Source organism: Pavona decussata, unplaced genomic scaffold (genome assembly GCF_977016875.1).
Source record: "Pavona decussata unplaced genomic scaffold, jaPavDecu1.1 SCAFFOLD_4, whole genome shotgun sequence".
In the NCBI taxonomy this organism is placed as follows: Eukaryota; Metazoa; Cnidaria; class Anthozoa; order Scleractinia; family Agariciidae; genus Pavona; species Pavona decussata.
In genome coordinates, this window is record NW_028145428.1 from 965,027 (window position 1) to 979,571 (window position 14,545).

General features: G+C 40.6%; 1 pseudogene; it reads left to right on the forward strand.

The window, feature by feature from the left end:
• Positions 1–10,662: 10,662 nt before the first annotated feature.
• On the forward strand, positions 10,663–12,571 carry LOC146489660 (putative ATP-dependent DNA helicase Q1; annotated as a pseudogene).
• The last annotated feature ends 1,974 nt before the right edge of the window (positions 12,572–14,545 follow it).

Below are 14,545 nucleotides of genomic sequence, written 5' to 3' on the forward strand. Positions count from 1 at the left end.
CTACAGATAAAAAGGAAACAAAACCAGAACCAAGAACTAACACTACAATGGAAAATTACAAGCACTGAATACAGTAAGCAACTAAACAGGCATGGCTGACAAATTGTCGCCGCAGGCGCCTGTCAAAACGAATAATGTTAAGCAAAACAACGTGAGAGCAACAAGGGCTCTAATAAAAAATAAAATAAACAAAACAAAAGTGAGAGCAACAAGGGCCCTACTAAATTAAATTTGAGCAACAAGGGCTCTAAAACAAACAAGAGCAACAAGGGCTCTTATTTCAAATAAACATGAGCAACAAGGGCTCAATATACAATAAACTGAGAGCAACAAGAGTTCTAAAATAAAATAAAACAAAATAAAATTGAGAGCAACCAGGGCTCTAGTAGAAAACAGCAAAGAGCAACAAGGGCTCCAATTGAAATAAACATGAACCACAAGGGTTCAACATAAAATAAAAATCAACAAAAGCAACAATGGCTCTAATAAATATAAAAATGTTGAGAGCAACAAGGGCTTCAACATAAATAACTTTGAGTAACAAGGGCTCTAAAACAAAATATAAACAATCAATAGCAACAAGGGCATCATAAAACACGCATGAACAACACGAGTGCAGGGAATAAATATAATCAGGGCCATAAGGTGTGCACAAAGAAATAAACTGCAGGCACGAGGGCTCAAATTGCTACTACAAACATAAAATGTAATCTGAGCACCGCAGGAATAAAGAAGATCAAAGAAGGCGAAGGCCCTTCAAGATGGCTCCCCGATAGCTGCGATAAAGGGAATACTGGCCGCGAGAGTTCAAATGAACACCGTCGCACAGATAAGGACTGACGGGTGGGATTACTAAAACCCCTGTGACGCCAGGAAAAAACATTGGGGCAAAGCTCTAGAACTCCGTTTAGATACTGATTAAGGATCAGTGCCGCCACGTTGAAGAATGGCGCACGAATACGAGGTATCACCTCGCAAACACCGATGACACGTACGGAATAAGATGCCAAGAGCAATTGGACCAAATCATCAATCTCGCAACCGACAACCTCAGGATGCTCATCAACAAGATCATTTTTGCCTATTTCAAGAATAATAATGTCAGGTCGACGGGCCGAAACAACACCAAGGTCATAAAGGCGAAGTTTCTCCACAGTACGACCACCAACGCCATGCAAGTGAATCACGGGGTCACCCACGAGATCAAAATGCTCGGAAGCACGAGCATCAAAATTGGATGAGAGGTCTGAACTTAGCCTTCGAACAAATGAATGGCCCAATATAAGAACCGTAGGAGGTGAGCTAGCCATGGAAGAGACCCAGCCAAGAAAGAACCTAAGAAATTACAACCCGTGAAATCGACTACGCACACGTGCAAGCAGACTACAATCGACCCAACCGAGAACTAAAACAAACAACAAGTCGAACGAAAACAAAAAGCCTTTTGAAACTCACCTCGAATGAAAAAGCGTGTCTTCAACCACCGTCAAGATGAACTGAAGTAACACTCACGTGGATGCCTGGTCACATGGCCAGCTTAAGACTCCTAAAGGGTATCGGCTGAAATGTGAATTCCTGCCACCCCAAGTCCCAGGCCCCCAGGGAACTGAACAATACTCACTTGGAAGAAGAGACATAAAAATCCTATTTGCAAGCAAAAATTTTCTTTTTTGGCCATTCAAGATCGCATTTTCCTTGTATGCTGAAATGATGACGTAGTATGAAGGAGATCGAAGTTTATCTTCCATGCGAGATTGTAATTTTAAAACTTCCCACCATAAGTCCAGAAAAAAATGCTGCGAGCCTCCTTAAACAGGGAGCCGCACTATATAGCCGACCCAAGCGCAAATAAATCAACGGGGGAAAAATGAGGATTCTTAAATTACTCTACGAACCTCGAACTCGGTTAGCAAGAGGTATGTATCTTGCCGTATGGACTCCGCGATGTTCGTAGCTCAGCATTTACAATGAAATTCTTGCCAGTTTAGCCAGGGCAAGGAACCTTTTATAGTGCGGGTCCGTGTTTAAAGATAGTTGCCACAATTAATTCAAATCAAGAATGATTTGATCTTCTCGCAGTATTTGAACAACTATCTTTCTTTAATGGCGTCTTGACGACTTCAAAACATTGAGATTTTCTAAGTTTATCCTTAATATTCACAATCGATTTAATATCATTTATGTAGAACTGAACAATTTGACCACTAAATTCGCAGCGCACATTTGTCAGAGGCAACTCAGGTGAGATAGAAACCCCCCAAAACGCTTACTTTGTACATAGGATTTGTCTTTCCATCTCTTTTCTCTTACAGGATAAACAGCTGCAGTCAAGATACATCTGTTCTGTTCTCCTGCTTCTAGTCTTTGTCTTAGGAAAGAGATTACATGAGGAGCCAAGTTGCTTTTCGACTGTTCCAATTCTTTTGGCTGGGATTTTGCAATGTTATGCTCATTTTTGAGTTTTCAGGTTGCTTTGCATTGATTAACACAAGAAAGGAACGATTGAAATTTTCTGAATTTTCAGGGGCTGTGGTTCCCTGCAAGCAGAGGCTCTTTTCCTGGTGTTCGTTGACGGGACACAAGGAAAAGAGCCTCTGCTAACAGGGAAGGACTGTGGAAGTGTACAGCCTCTAATTTCCTTGTCTGTATAAGTCTTTGAGTCCTTTGACGGATTGAAGGTTCTCACTGAAAGTGTAAACCAGCAATATAGCATTGTTTTTGTTTCCTGCCAAATGTCACCAAGCTGTATTTAGCATGATCTACCTTCTAGATTCCTGCATACTGGAAACGTTTTCATGTTGCTCTCGAGTACCATTCTCAAAACTAAAGATCAAACAGAAAACTAGTATCCCGAGTGCAAATACATGGTTAGGAAGACGCCAGTGGGGTTCACTTCGCTTGGGTGTCCTGTGAAAAAGGTTTTGATGTCTGCGGTCCTCTTGGTCAGCAGTATGGTATGAAACGAAGGTCACTCATGTTGTCTCTTCCACGTCTGTTTTTTGCTGGTTGTTTGTGGCTGTGTTGTCATTGGTAGCATTCGAGATTGGTGTCACAAGTGCAGCATGGAATTCGATGCTCTTGTGTTTTCGGCTACTTTGCATCTGTTTTGGGGGGTTTGTGCAGTAAATTCAACGTTTTTGGAGACTTATGCTGTCACGATGCAGTAAGTAGATAATTTGAGGAAAACTTTGAAGTGTCCCTTGACACCATTGCGCCGTAAGGAATTTACTTTACGGTGTGTTTCATAAGGTTAAGTGTTTGCAACCAGACAAAGTGTTCGTTTTGTTTTTGTTTAGTGATCATTTGTTGTATTGAATGACCTGAAATATTCGATGTAAATTACAGATAGATTTTTTAGCATGCCATATGGTAGCACCAAAGTGAGTCTTTGTTAGAAATAACATTATGGTAAGCTGTTGTGAGGGTAGGTCCACCATTGTTTGACTCTAATAACCAGGGTTTTGGGCCTATTGCAAACAGACGAAGTGGTCGTTTTGGTTAGTGATCATCTGTTGTATTGAATGACCTGAAATTTCGATCTAACTTACATATGTTTATATGAGTAAGCTTAAATGGGATTTTTAGCATGCCATACGTTACCACCAAAGTGAGTCTTTGTTAGAAATGACATCATGATAAGTTTTTCTGAGGGTATGTCCACCATTTTTCGACTGTAAATAACCAGGGTCTTAGGCCAATGTTTAATATTTTAATAAAAAGTGTAAAAATACCAAGGAACAACTGGTACGTTAAATAAATACTTATATTGTAAAACATATTGTTCCTTTCTGAAGTGAAACTACCTTTATACAAATATGAACACTTCTCTGCAAAATAAATTAGGTTTAACTAGCCTGAGAGACTTCCACTTCCATCTCAAGTTATTACAATCAAATACTTGTTGTCGCATTTAATGCTGTTTTAATAGTAATGGCCACATACTGATAACACTGGCTTATTAATAATAACAACAATAACACAACAATACTAACAATATTGGCTATACATATTACAACGCAATACCTACAAGTGACAGTACTACCAATGTTTACAATACTTAGTTTACAGTCGAGAGAGGAAAAATTTAACGGGAAGCACCTTTTTTCTTTGACCATTGTAATATCTTACTCTGAAATTCCAAGATGTTGTGATTCCTCTCAAAACATCTGCAGGTGTATATATATCCAGTATCCAATCTGGAAATTAGTCAAAGTGGGTCATATAACCGACATGGCATTTTCAATTGGGTTTATTTCAAAATTGGTCTGGGTCAAACTATGATATTGAAACTTTGAACAACTGCCATTCTCTTAGTCTTTTGCGTAAAAAAAGGAACTTAGCTTTTGTTGCCGGTTTAAAAAGAAACAAAAACAAAAGAACAAAGTCAACAAATGAAGCAGAAATCGATTGGCAAAGCAACGTATGAAGAATGTTGAAATGTACGCTCCAGTCTCTCTCGGAATTGCATGGAACGCGTGACACAAAAACTAATCGTTAACACGTTTGAAATGACAGTTATTTTGCACGCCCATTTTAGGCTAGTAAGCACATATTTTTTAAATTTACTTTTATTATTGCCTGCGGCTTTAGAAGAACTTATACATGAGGTAACTTTCTTGCGTCGGTTTGACTCCACGATAATTTCATTTTGCGTCAGAATAGAACATTTTGCATCATTGATGCAAAATTGGGCCTAGGTTGAACACTGTATATCATTTTAATAATGGAACAATCAAGCATAGTGTGTGCCAGGGGGAATTTGGCAATTGACTTGCTGGGAGAGATCCATGTTAGTGGTTATCCAACTCGATTTATCACTGCATATACACTTGATTGCAAAAATGTTGACACCTGAAAAGCATAAACCATGAATGATGAGACCCAACCAAACCCAAAGGGTTGGGGCGTGAGGAATTGGGGAAAGTGGGCAAGATATGCAGGGTAGAGGTGGGAGGTGACAGGCAGGTTGGGATAAAAGGCAATACTTGGTGTGTTCTGGGAAACACGGTTGGAGGTAGTGAAGCAGGCAAAATGAAGGCAACACCGAGAGAGTACCAGAACTTGCAGGGGCAGTGAGTGACTGACAGGCAGACACAGGGGGAAGCAATTCCAGAACACTAGACCATGCAGGGGCAGAAACTGGATGCAGTGATTGGGAAGTACTGGGGAATAGAGAGGGTGACATATTGGGAATAATGAAGGAACTGCTGTCGGGAGGGAGTGAAAGGGGGTATTACCTTGGGAGGACTGGGGTATAAACGGATAGAGGGTGCTGCACAGGTAGAAACCTGGGGAAGTACTTGGGTAGTATTGAGGAGTGTAGGCGATGGCATGGAGGAACTAGGGGGAGGGAGTAAAAAGGTAGAAACAGTGGTCTCTGCATGGGGAGGATTGGGGGATAAAGGGATAGAGGGTACCGCACAGGTAGTAATTAAGGGGAATACTTGGGTAGTATTGAAGAGTGTAGGCGACGGCATGGAGGAACTAGGGAGAAGGAGTGAAAAGGTAGAAACAGTGGTTACTGCATGGGGAGGACTGGGGGATAAAGGGGTAGAGGGTGCCGTAGTATTGAGGAGTGTAGGCGATGGCATGGAGGAACTAGGGGGAGGGAGTGAAAAGGTAGAAACAGTGGTTACTGTATGTAGAGGACTGGGGGATAAAGGGGTGGAGAGTGGTGAGCTGATAGAAACTCAGGGAAGTACTTGGGGGGAAGTAATTGGGGCCAACACAGGAAGGGTATTAGGGTACAGAGGGGTACAAGGATAGCCATGGTTGGGGGGTTGCTGTGCTTGTTTCCAAATCTGGAGGGAGTGCTCTCTTCCGCCCTCTTTGAAGTTTGAATGACCTCAGTATTGTGCTTTGTTCTTTTTTTAAGTTTGTAATGTTCATATTTCGTTCCTCCTCCCAGAACACATTGATTTCATCTGAAAATATTCAGATTAGATGTTGTCAATGTTTGGTAAAGGTTGCTGTGAATCGTATTTAGCAGATATATAGTAATTGGTTATTTGCATGTAATAGAATTTTAAAGATTTTGTGACACTGGTGTTGTTTCTAAAATGTTCTATGTTAGGATGGAGACATTTTCTCCCAAATGAAGTTAAAATAGCTTGTATCAGTATTCAAACGTATTTTCAAGGCTAAGCAAAGGCTGGAATACTGTAAATTGCTAAAATTGATGGTAACATATTATTGATCGCTTAATTAATCGCAATAATATATTTGTACATGGAATTATTACTAGTAGTGACGTCATGTTTTTGATAATATATAATATTCATTTCTTGGTGTGAAATGGTTTTCTTCTGCTGAAAATTGCTTATCAAAACAAAAAGATCATGCTATGCTGACAAGTTTTGAAACAGCTATGGATTTAATATATTATTACATGATTAAAGCAACATTTTGCAAATTGCTGAGTAAACAGGAGAGCGTCATATAGTCAAAACCACTGTCAGACTACTTAATTTAAGTAACAGTTTTAATGGCTGTTAAAATATCAAAGTTCCGTACCGTGCATCTGTAGGATTTTGGCTGGGATAGGTTCACTGCCCACCGCCCAGTGAACTTTCACCAACCACCCACCCACCCATCTGAGGAAGAGGTGGTTTGTCCTCTTGTCCTCATGATAACCTTGAGCGGTACAAGAGTGTGGCAATTGAGCCAAATTGGTACAATATGTAAATGATTTTGGTTTGCAATCTGTAAACAGCTGGGTTTTTGAGCCAAGGCCTGAAAATGGACGAGAATTTTGACAAGCGCGTGCAAAACCGGCCCCCCATCCCCCCTCCACTCCTTCAGAGAATTCAGAATTTGAATCTTGTTTGAGCTTCAAGCTTTAGCTACTTGAATTGGAAATTCAAGCTACCTAACCATTGTTTGAAATGGTGATTTCCTATTAACCATTGCGATTTATCTCTTTCTCCTACTTTCTCTTGGGCATAAGTTGATTGTTGTAAAGAAGCCAGCAAACCAGGCAAAACATGGTACGTTAAATCTCCTTTGAGAACCACTGTTCATGCACGTTTTTAAAAAAGCAAACATTGGATCGCCGAATCAAGTATTATTTTCGGCCGCGTGGAATGTACATTTTTCTAGATTGCTGCTTTAAAAGATAGTTGTTGTTATCGTTAAGACTGTTAAGACTCGGACTGAGTGTTATTTTTAATTAATTCGCCAGATTGGAGCACGGCACCACTCCAAGTCAGTAAAAAAAGCTGAATTCGAAAAATTCAGATTTCTCTCTTCACGTTTTTTGGGACAAACATCAAATGCTTTAATTTCCCCCTCGATTTGTAGGGAAAGAATCGACAGTTTTTGGTGTCTAAAATGGCCAAAAATTTAACTCGTTTTGCACAACCGTTTGAATTGCCCCATGTTTTGGAAACATGAACAGCGAGCTGTTGGTTTGGTACTGGTTTACATTTTTCCCGTAATATTCCAAAACAGTATATAATCTATATTTATTTTCGCGTGATTTTTATTGTAAATTGAGGCTGGATGGCATGTCGTCTTGCTTATGAAGCACTTTATAATAACCGAGTTAATAATATGTTAAGGTAATACTTAACATTGAAGTATGTACGGACTGTAATTATTTTAACCCCTATTAAAAATAAAATCATCGGTAGGAGTGCAGGTGAAATTTAAGTTTTTTCCTCGGTCAGTGTTAACAAGCTCAGCTTACACAGGCCGTTCAACCCAAGAACAAAATTTGATTGTCGTGGAAGAAGACTTAACCTTATTTCCCGATGAGTGCTAAATTGGCTTTCTAGATAGACGTAACAGCGCCAGCATGTAATTGAGATGACATACAAAAACTATTTTGATTTATTTATTTTAGCAAAGATAGATTAAAACGTTAGAGGGAATCTTCTTAGTAAGATTTTAACAAGAAGAATCTTCACTTGGTTTGGTCTCCTAAATCTTGCTGCATCTAGTTGAGTTTAACAGTGTTCAGTCTTATATACTACAGCTCTGTACCATTTAAATCTGCTAGTTGAGGGAAAAGTTCATGGACATGTTGAATAGGATCCCCAAAATAAAGCATCGAGATGTTGTTTTCAATTGACACATTTTTATTTTTATGCCCTTTCATGGCACTAAGGGACAAGTTTTCGTAGTTGTTGTTATACAACGCGCGAAGTCCGTTCTTTCTCAATGTTTCATGGCGGGAAAGAAGCACGATAAGAACAATAAAGTGCACGATAGGTACAATGCAAATTAGGGAATGATGAAGGCACGATCAGGGAATGAAAAGTAGGCAGGATCAGGGAATGCAAAATAGGCACGATTAGGGAATGAAATATAGGCACGATATTTCGGGACTGTACCAAAGGCATGATAGCGCATGATACTCCTTGTTTGTAATGCCAGAAGTGCGGATTTTTTACTGGTTTTCTAAATTCTTTCCCTTTTTACTTCGCGCTGGTAGGCTACTTGTGCATCTACCTATGCTGTCTGTATCCAACCAGCCCTTGGGATGATGATGTACAGCTACACCTGGCGGAAAATTTTCTTTAGGCTTGGTCTTTCGCTTGAAAATGATCATGGGCTTTAACTTTTTACCATCTGCCAGGCAGGAAAGGACGACTGTGACGCAGGACTAAGCTAGATTGTTGCGATGCAAAAATCGTTTGCACCAGTTGATGGATGCCTGGAAGCCAGTGATGTTCAGTTTATCAATCATTGCAAGTGCCTTGATTCGGATCATGTTGCTTGTCACAACATATGCACAGTGCCGCTGTTCTTCGATCCAGTTGAAGTTTGTCTTCCAGTTCCGGCCACTGGCACCATTTTTCTCGGTTGTTGCACATGTTCTCGGGCATACATTTGAGTTTTTCAACTTGCTTTCGCCAGTCACGAAGCAACTTTTTGTTGACACCAAACTTTCGGCTTGCTGTGCAGTGGTTTGATTCCTGAGCAAACTTCACAACTTGCAACTTAAACTTTGCCGTGTACTTCATTCGCTTGGAAGGCATTTTCGTAAAAAGTTGGTATGACATGGTCAAGACCTTGTTAGAGATGATTAACACCCTAATAAGTAAGTTTGTTTCTATCAATAAGAAAGAAGCACTTTGATTGGTCTTTGTCTAGTTACTAAAATCAAACAACACAAAACAACTTAACAACAGTACTTTCATTGGTCATCGTGCAAAACGAAAACAAAAGATCTTTCCAACACTTGCAACGTTCATAACAAACCAAATATCTAACTTACCGACAGCAGTTTAATTGGTCCACTCGTGTAACAAGAAAAACAAACCACTTACCACCCAACACTTTATTATTAGAACACGTGCGCGTAACAAACAGAAGTCCTCACGCTCACTCAAGACTGTATCACAAAAGATGTTTTCTCCAAGCGGATTTACAACTTTATTTCCAGGAAATATTTCGGTTTTTCATGACAAAATTGAGCCAGTGAGTATCTACAACATTCAGGTTAACATTTAGTGGATAAATGTTGAGGTATTTCAACTTGCGGCTCTGATATAGAGAAACAGATCAGTAAGTGAACGTACGTTGTAAACTTTGCTGCCATTTATTACATGTTGGTTAGCACTGAAAGACAATTATTGTGCTAATTATTTAACTGGTGCTTGGATGTCAGGTTTTGACCCGTGTATAAGTCGAGGGCGATTTTTCGGACTGATTTTTCAGTCCTAAAAGGTCGACTTATACACGGGTAAATACCGTATGCCTTTATTCTTGTACGTCTAACAATTTGCTTTCTCTGACGTCCACCTCAGTTTTTTTTAAAAGGGTCATATAAGAAGGGTCTTTCTGTGCCCAGCCTCCATGGATGCTCTCGGCCTGGTTCATTCAGGGTCCAGAAGAGGCCAACGCACGAAAATGAACCCTCTCCTCAAGTCCCACCATTGTAACCATGCCTTTAGTTAGCTCTCCTTTGTTTCTTCTGATATCAGTTTGGATAATTGCTGTTTAAAGGCGTGGTAACTTTCCGGAGTCTTGCATTCTTAAAGTTTAATCAACATATCTTTGAACTGTATGGCCTTAGACTTACTAAGCTTCTGGGAATGAAAATTTACAGACTCTTTGAAGTAAAACTCAAATGTGTTGATGCGGTTAAGAGCACTACAGTTGAACCTCTCCGCAACGGCCACCTTAGGGACAGAAGAAAGAGGCTGTTGTGGAGAGGTGGCCGTTATCATTTTTCAGGAAGTACCTGACATGTTTATTGTGCCAAGTTCATGCTTACTGTAGCCTACAATGGCAATCTAATCTTAAGGTCATTCGTTTGTAATATAACCGACAATAGTTTTAGTTCAAACTTTGTCTACTAAATATTTATGATATGACAACTCCAAATTTGAAATAAAAAAGGGGGGACCTCAAGCTGGTTAAGGTGTGATGTCACAATGAATATGCCCCATTTTCACATTATTAACCATGTATTTTAGAAGGGCACTGTCAACCTCGTTCCCATGGTCCTCTCCTACTCGGCCCCCATGGTAACAGAGACAAAGAGAGAGAGAGAGAGACCCTGGTCTGGTCTGGTCACGTGTCCCTTGGACAATTGATATCATGAGGGAGGGGTCTTTCGATTCCAATATTTTGTCAGCAACATTTGTGACAACTTCAAAGAGAGGCTATTTGGAGTCACGAAGCATTTCGACTGCCATCCGCCATAACGTGCAAATGTTTTTCAGTAGCCTTCACTTTGCGATCTCCAGCAGCAGTCACTCTAATATCAGTCTTAAAGCAAAACAGATTCTAACCGTTCAGTGTCTCGAGGCAAGTTTATGCTGTTGTTATTGGGTTTTTCCACTGAACGCTCTGATCAAAGATCAAATAAGAAGAAGTTCAGAAGGATCTTTAAAGGCTGCAGCACTAAGTGTGAGCAGGAAAAGAAATTGGATGGATTTAGAACTGGATGCCATGCCAATTGCAGTCGTTTGAAAGATGCTGGCTATGACCTCGTGTTTTGTCACCCCAAAGTATTTTTATCATGCAAGGAAGGAATGAGCCTCTTTCAGAGTCCAACCTATCAGCACGCAGTGAAAGCAATAGTGGTTGATGAAGCGCATTGTATCTTAGAATGGTAAGGTTGTTTCAAATTATGTTATATTCTGTCCCTGTGGTGGCCCTAACTGCTACAGCCAGCAAAAAAGATGTCTCTGCGATCAAAGCATCTCTTAATTTAAAATCTCTTGAAGTCATTGCGCATCCAAATAGGAGCAACATATTTTATGAAAAAGTCGTCCGCCAAGGAGAAGATGTCGATTTTATGGTAGAAACTCTGGACCCCATTGTAACACAGCTTAAAGAGAAAACAGTAACATCCACTAACTATATTATATCTTCCTTTGAAGTGGTGTGGTTTTGCGTGCAAGTAATTCGGGAATAATTTGGGAACTGAACAGTACTACACTTCTACTGCAGAAGCACTACCAGAAAACAGGCTGCTCCACAGACAAAGGCAACGAAGGATCAAATTCTAACTGAACCTGCCTCACCCATCTCTAAAGTAAGGGTCATATTTGCCACAGTTGCGATGGGAATGGGAGTCAACATTCCTGAAATACAACGTGTTATTCATGTAGGACCACCATGGTCCGTTCATGAATATTTTCAAGAGACAGGAAGAGCAGGCCAAGATGGGAAACCCGCCACTGCTACACTATATTATGACATTGCAAAGAACAAACCTGGAATGAGTGATATCAGGTAATATTGTCGTCTAGAAAGTGAATGCTTGTGGAAATTCCTTTTGAAGTGTCTAGACGCAGTAGATTTTTACTCAAATACTGTAGGTCACTCTTGTTGCTCCGTAACTAGGTATTTTTTACGGCCCTATGCCCCACTGGGGGCTCAAAGGACTAAGAGACTCTTGTTGCTCATATTGTAAGTCTACATGTAGGTACCAGGATTGTCTCAAAGTAACTTAATGAGGAATCTTTAATAATTGCTTTTTCCTGATTATGCTAAGTTTTTCAAAAGGCCTACAGGTCTGGGCTTGAGAAAAATTGAATTCAAGCTTGTCCTTTTGGGCAAGCAGCTCTCACATTTTGCTAGCTTGGGGCTTCTTCCTGTTTGTCTTACAGCAAGCTGCTTTTTATCCTTTTTTTTTCACTTGCCTAGACCCTTACCCATTACTTTAAACGTTACCTGCTCATGATGATAATCTACTTGTCCTGGAGGGTTTTTTTCGAGCCCTGTCTGTAACTTGCCTTGCAAGTAGTGGTACATGTTCCTTTATACATTGTCATGTGGAATCAATAATTCCATTATAATATTGTTATCGTACTGAGAGCCAGTCTTAACAAAGGGCCTTTTATGAGTAGATATACTGGTTTACAATTCTTAAAAATACATTCTGCAGGGGCGGATCCAGGTGCTCATCATGGGTTTTGTTGCATCACAACCCCAGCAGAACTTTAAAATGCAGGCAATGTGGCAAAGTGTTTCCTCTGGGTCATCAGCTGGATCATTTTCCAGGGAAATGATGTCTCCTGGATCTGTCGTTATCCCACCACCATCAGTTGATTGGTCTGCGCTCTGTTCATCTCCAGTCATGGGCCATGGTTCATCTAGGAAAACTCTGTAGTACTCTTTGTATGCCAAGCATCCTCCGGAATCGTAGACTTTAACCGTTTTAATTGGCAGAGAGAAATTTTTTTGGGCAAGGCATTCCTCCCACTTTTGATGGAGATAGACCCTTTCACTTTAGAAGGAAGAGGAACGAAAGTGATGAATAGGAGGCCCTTTTTCTCGGAATTCAGGCTGGTCTTTACCGTCATGGAATATGATTTCCTTGCTGTCTTCATCTGCATGCCACCAAACTCCCCTGCCACAGAGAAGGAAATCACTTATCTGTTCCAGGTGGACCTGGTAGACCTCAGAGTCTAGGAGCTCACTGGGAATCGAGGTGTCAGGGAAGTCTGGTAGGTTCTGAGCAAATTTGCCAATCTTAGACTGTTGGTCACCAAGGGAACTTTGTTTTGACCTGAAACTTCTTTCTGCTTGAACTCATGATGCTGTTGGGAGTGATGTGTTCAGGATGGCCATTTGAGGTTGATTTGCTGTTAGAATTAATTGTACTGAATTCTCTTTCTTCTTCTTCAGTGTCCACAGAGCTAAGTGAAATTAGGCGAGATATGAGAGGGGCATGGCATGTGATACTGTGGTAATAGATTCCAAACAACTTTCTGTATGTCAGCACTTGTGGAATTTGAAAGACTTTGCGAACTGCAATCACATGGCTTAATGTTACATTATGTAGACGCAAAATAAATCTAGGTGTGCGTTTCTCTGCACGAGCATAAAGTAGTTAACATAGTTCTGCAAGGGTATACAGAAGCCTGCTGATTGTCAAACGACAATTTCTTTTAAGGTGCAGGGCCAAAACAACACAGCGAAGGCAGTAATCTGACCCTCTCAGCTTTTCTTTTGTTGAAAGTACTGCTTCAACTGCCTTGTTGAATAGACTATTTTCTTCCTCATTGAGATGTTTTTTTTTCAATTCTTTGAAAACCGTGTTGATGTGCTCCTTGAGGTCATGAAGAGGTTCTACTGGAACCACTTCATACTGTTCTAAGTTTAGTTGTTTCATCGAGGAATCTTGTTCAGGGAAGCTGAGAGCTGGAACTCGCTGAATGCCCTTTATTTCTTTGCTTAATTGAGTTTCGAGTGTTGGCTTCAGTAAACCATCAGTTGGTAGATGGCGCCCTTTGCACTCCCTTATCAATTCCTGTTTGCTCATGTGTTTGAAAGGATGCACGCCACCATTTCTTCTCTCCATCCCTGCTGGGCCTGCCAATACTTTCTTTCCTCGTTCCTCCAGAGTGATGTGTGGTGCTCTTAGTGATCCTATGTGATTCATGTAGTTTGCTGATGCTCCAGTGCATCCACAACAACCATAACCACCTCCAATCTGCTCTCCAGTCTCAACTTCTTATGAGGGATGGTCACTATGAAAAAATCTACAGACATCCCTTATGCTGGCCTTTTGATTGGACAAGAGCTGGATATCAAGCTGCCTTATATCTTCAAGACGGGTTTCACTGTACATGAGTTGATCCTCAGTTGTGTCCCTACATCTTGCCGTAATGTAGATATGAGGCTTCTCTACCAACTCTTGCACATTCTTCCCATGGAGTTCCTCAGAGGTATAGTAAAAGGCAGGATCATAGATGGCATTTGCTGTTAGCAGAATATGGCCATGGTTCATAATACTGGAATGGTCAGACCAGATCATCAGATGTCTTGTCCTCTCGTAGAATTTCATCAAATCCAGTAATTCCTCCCTTGTGGCATCTCCTTTCAACTCTCCAATCTCTCTTAGGTGAATCTTTAACTTGACAGTGGTCATGGCATTGTAGTGAGCATCTGAGTGTTCTCTAACAAGCCCCTCTTTCTTGTGCTCTTCTAAAAGCAATTTTCGAATCTCTAGCAGTAGTATTTTCCTCCCACTCACTATAAAATACTCTTCCTTTAGGGTACCATCAGGGAGTAGCATTAACTTTCCGTAGCGTCGTGGTGTGATGATTTTCCCTTGGCGGTACTCTCCATTCATGATTTT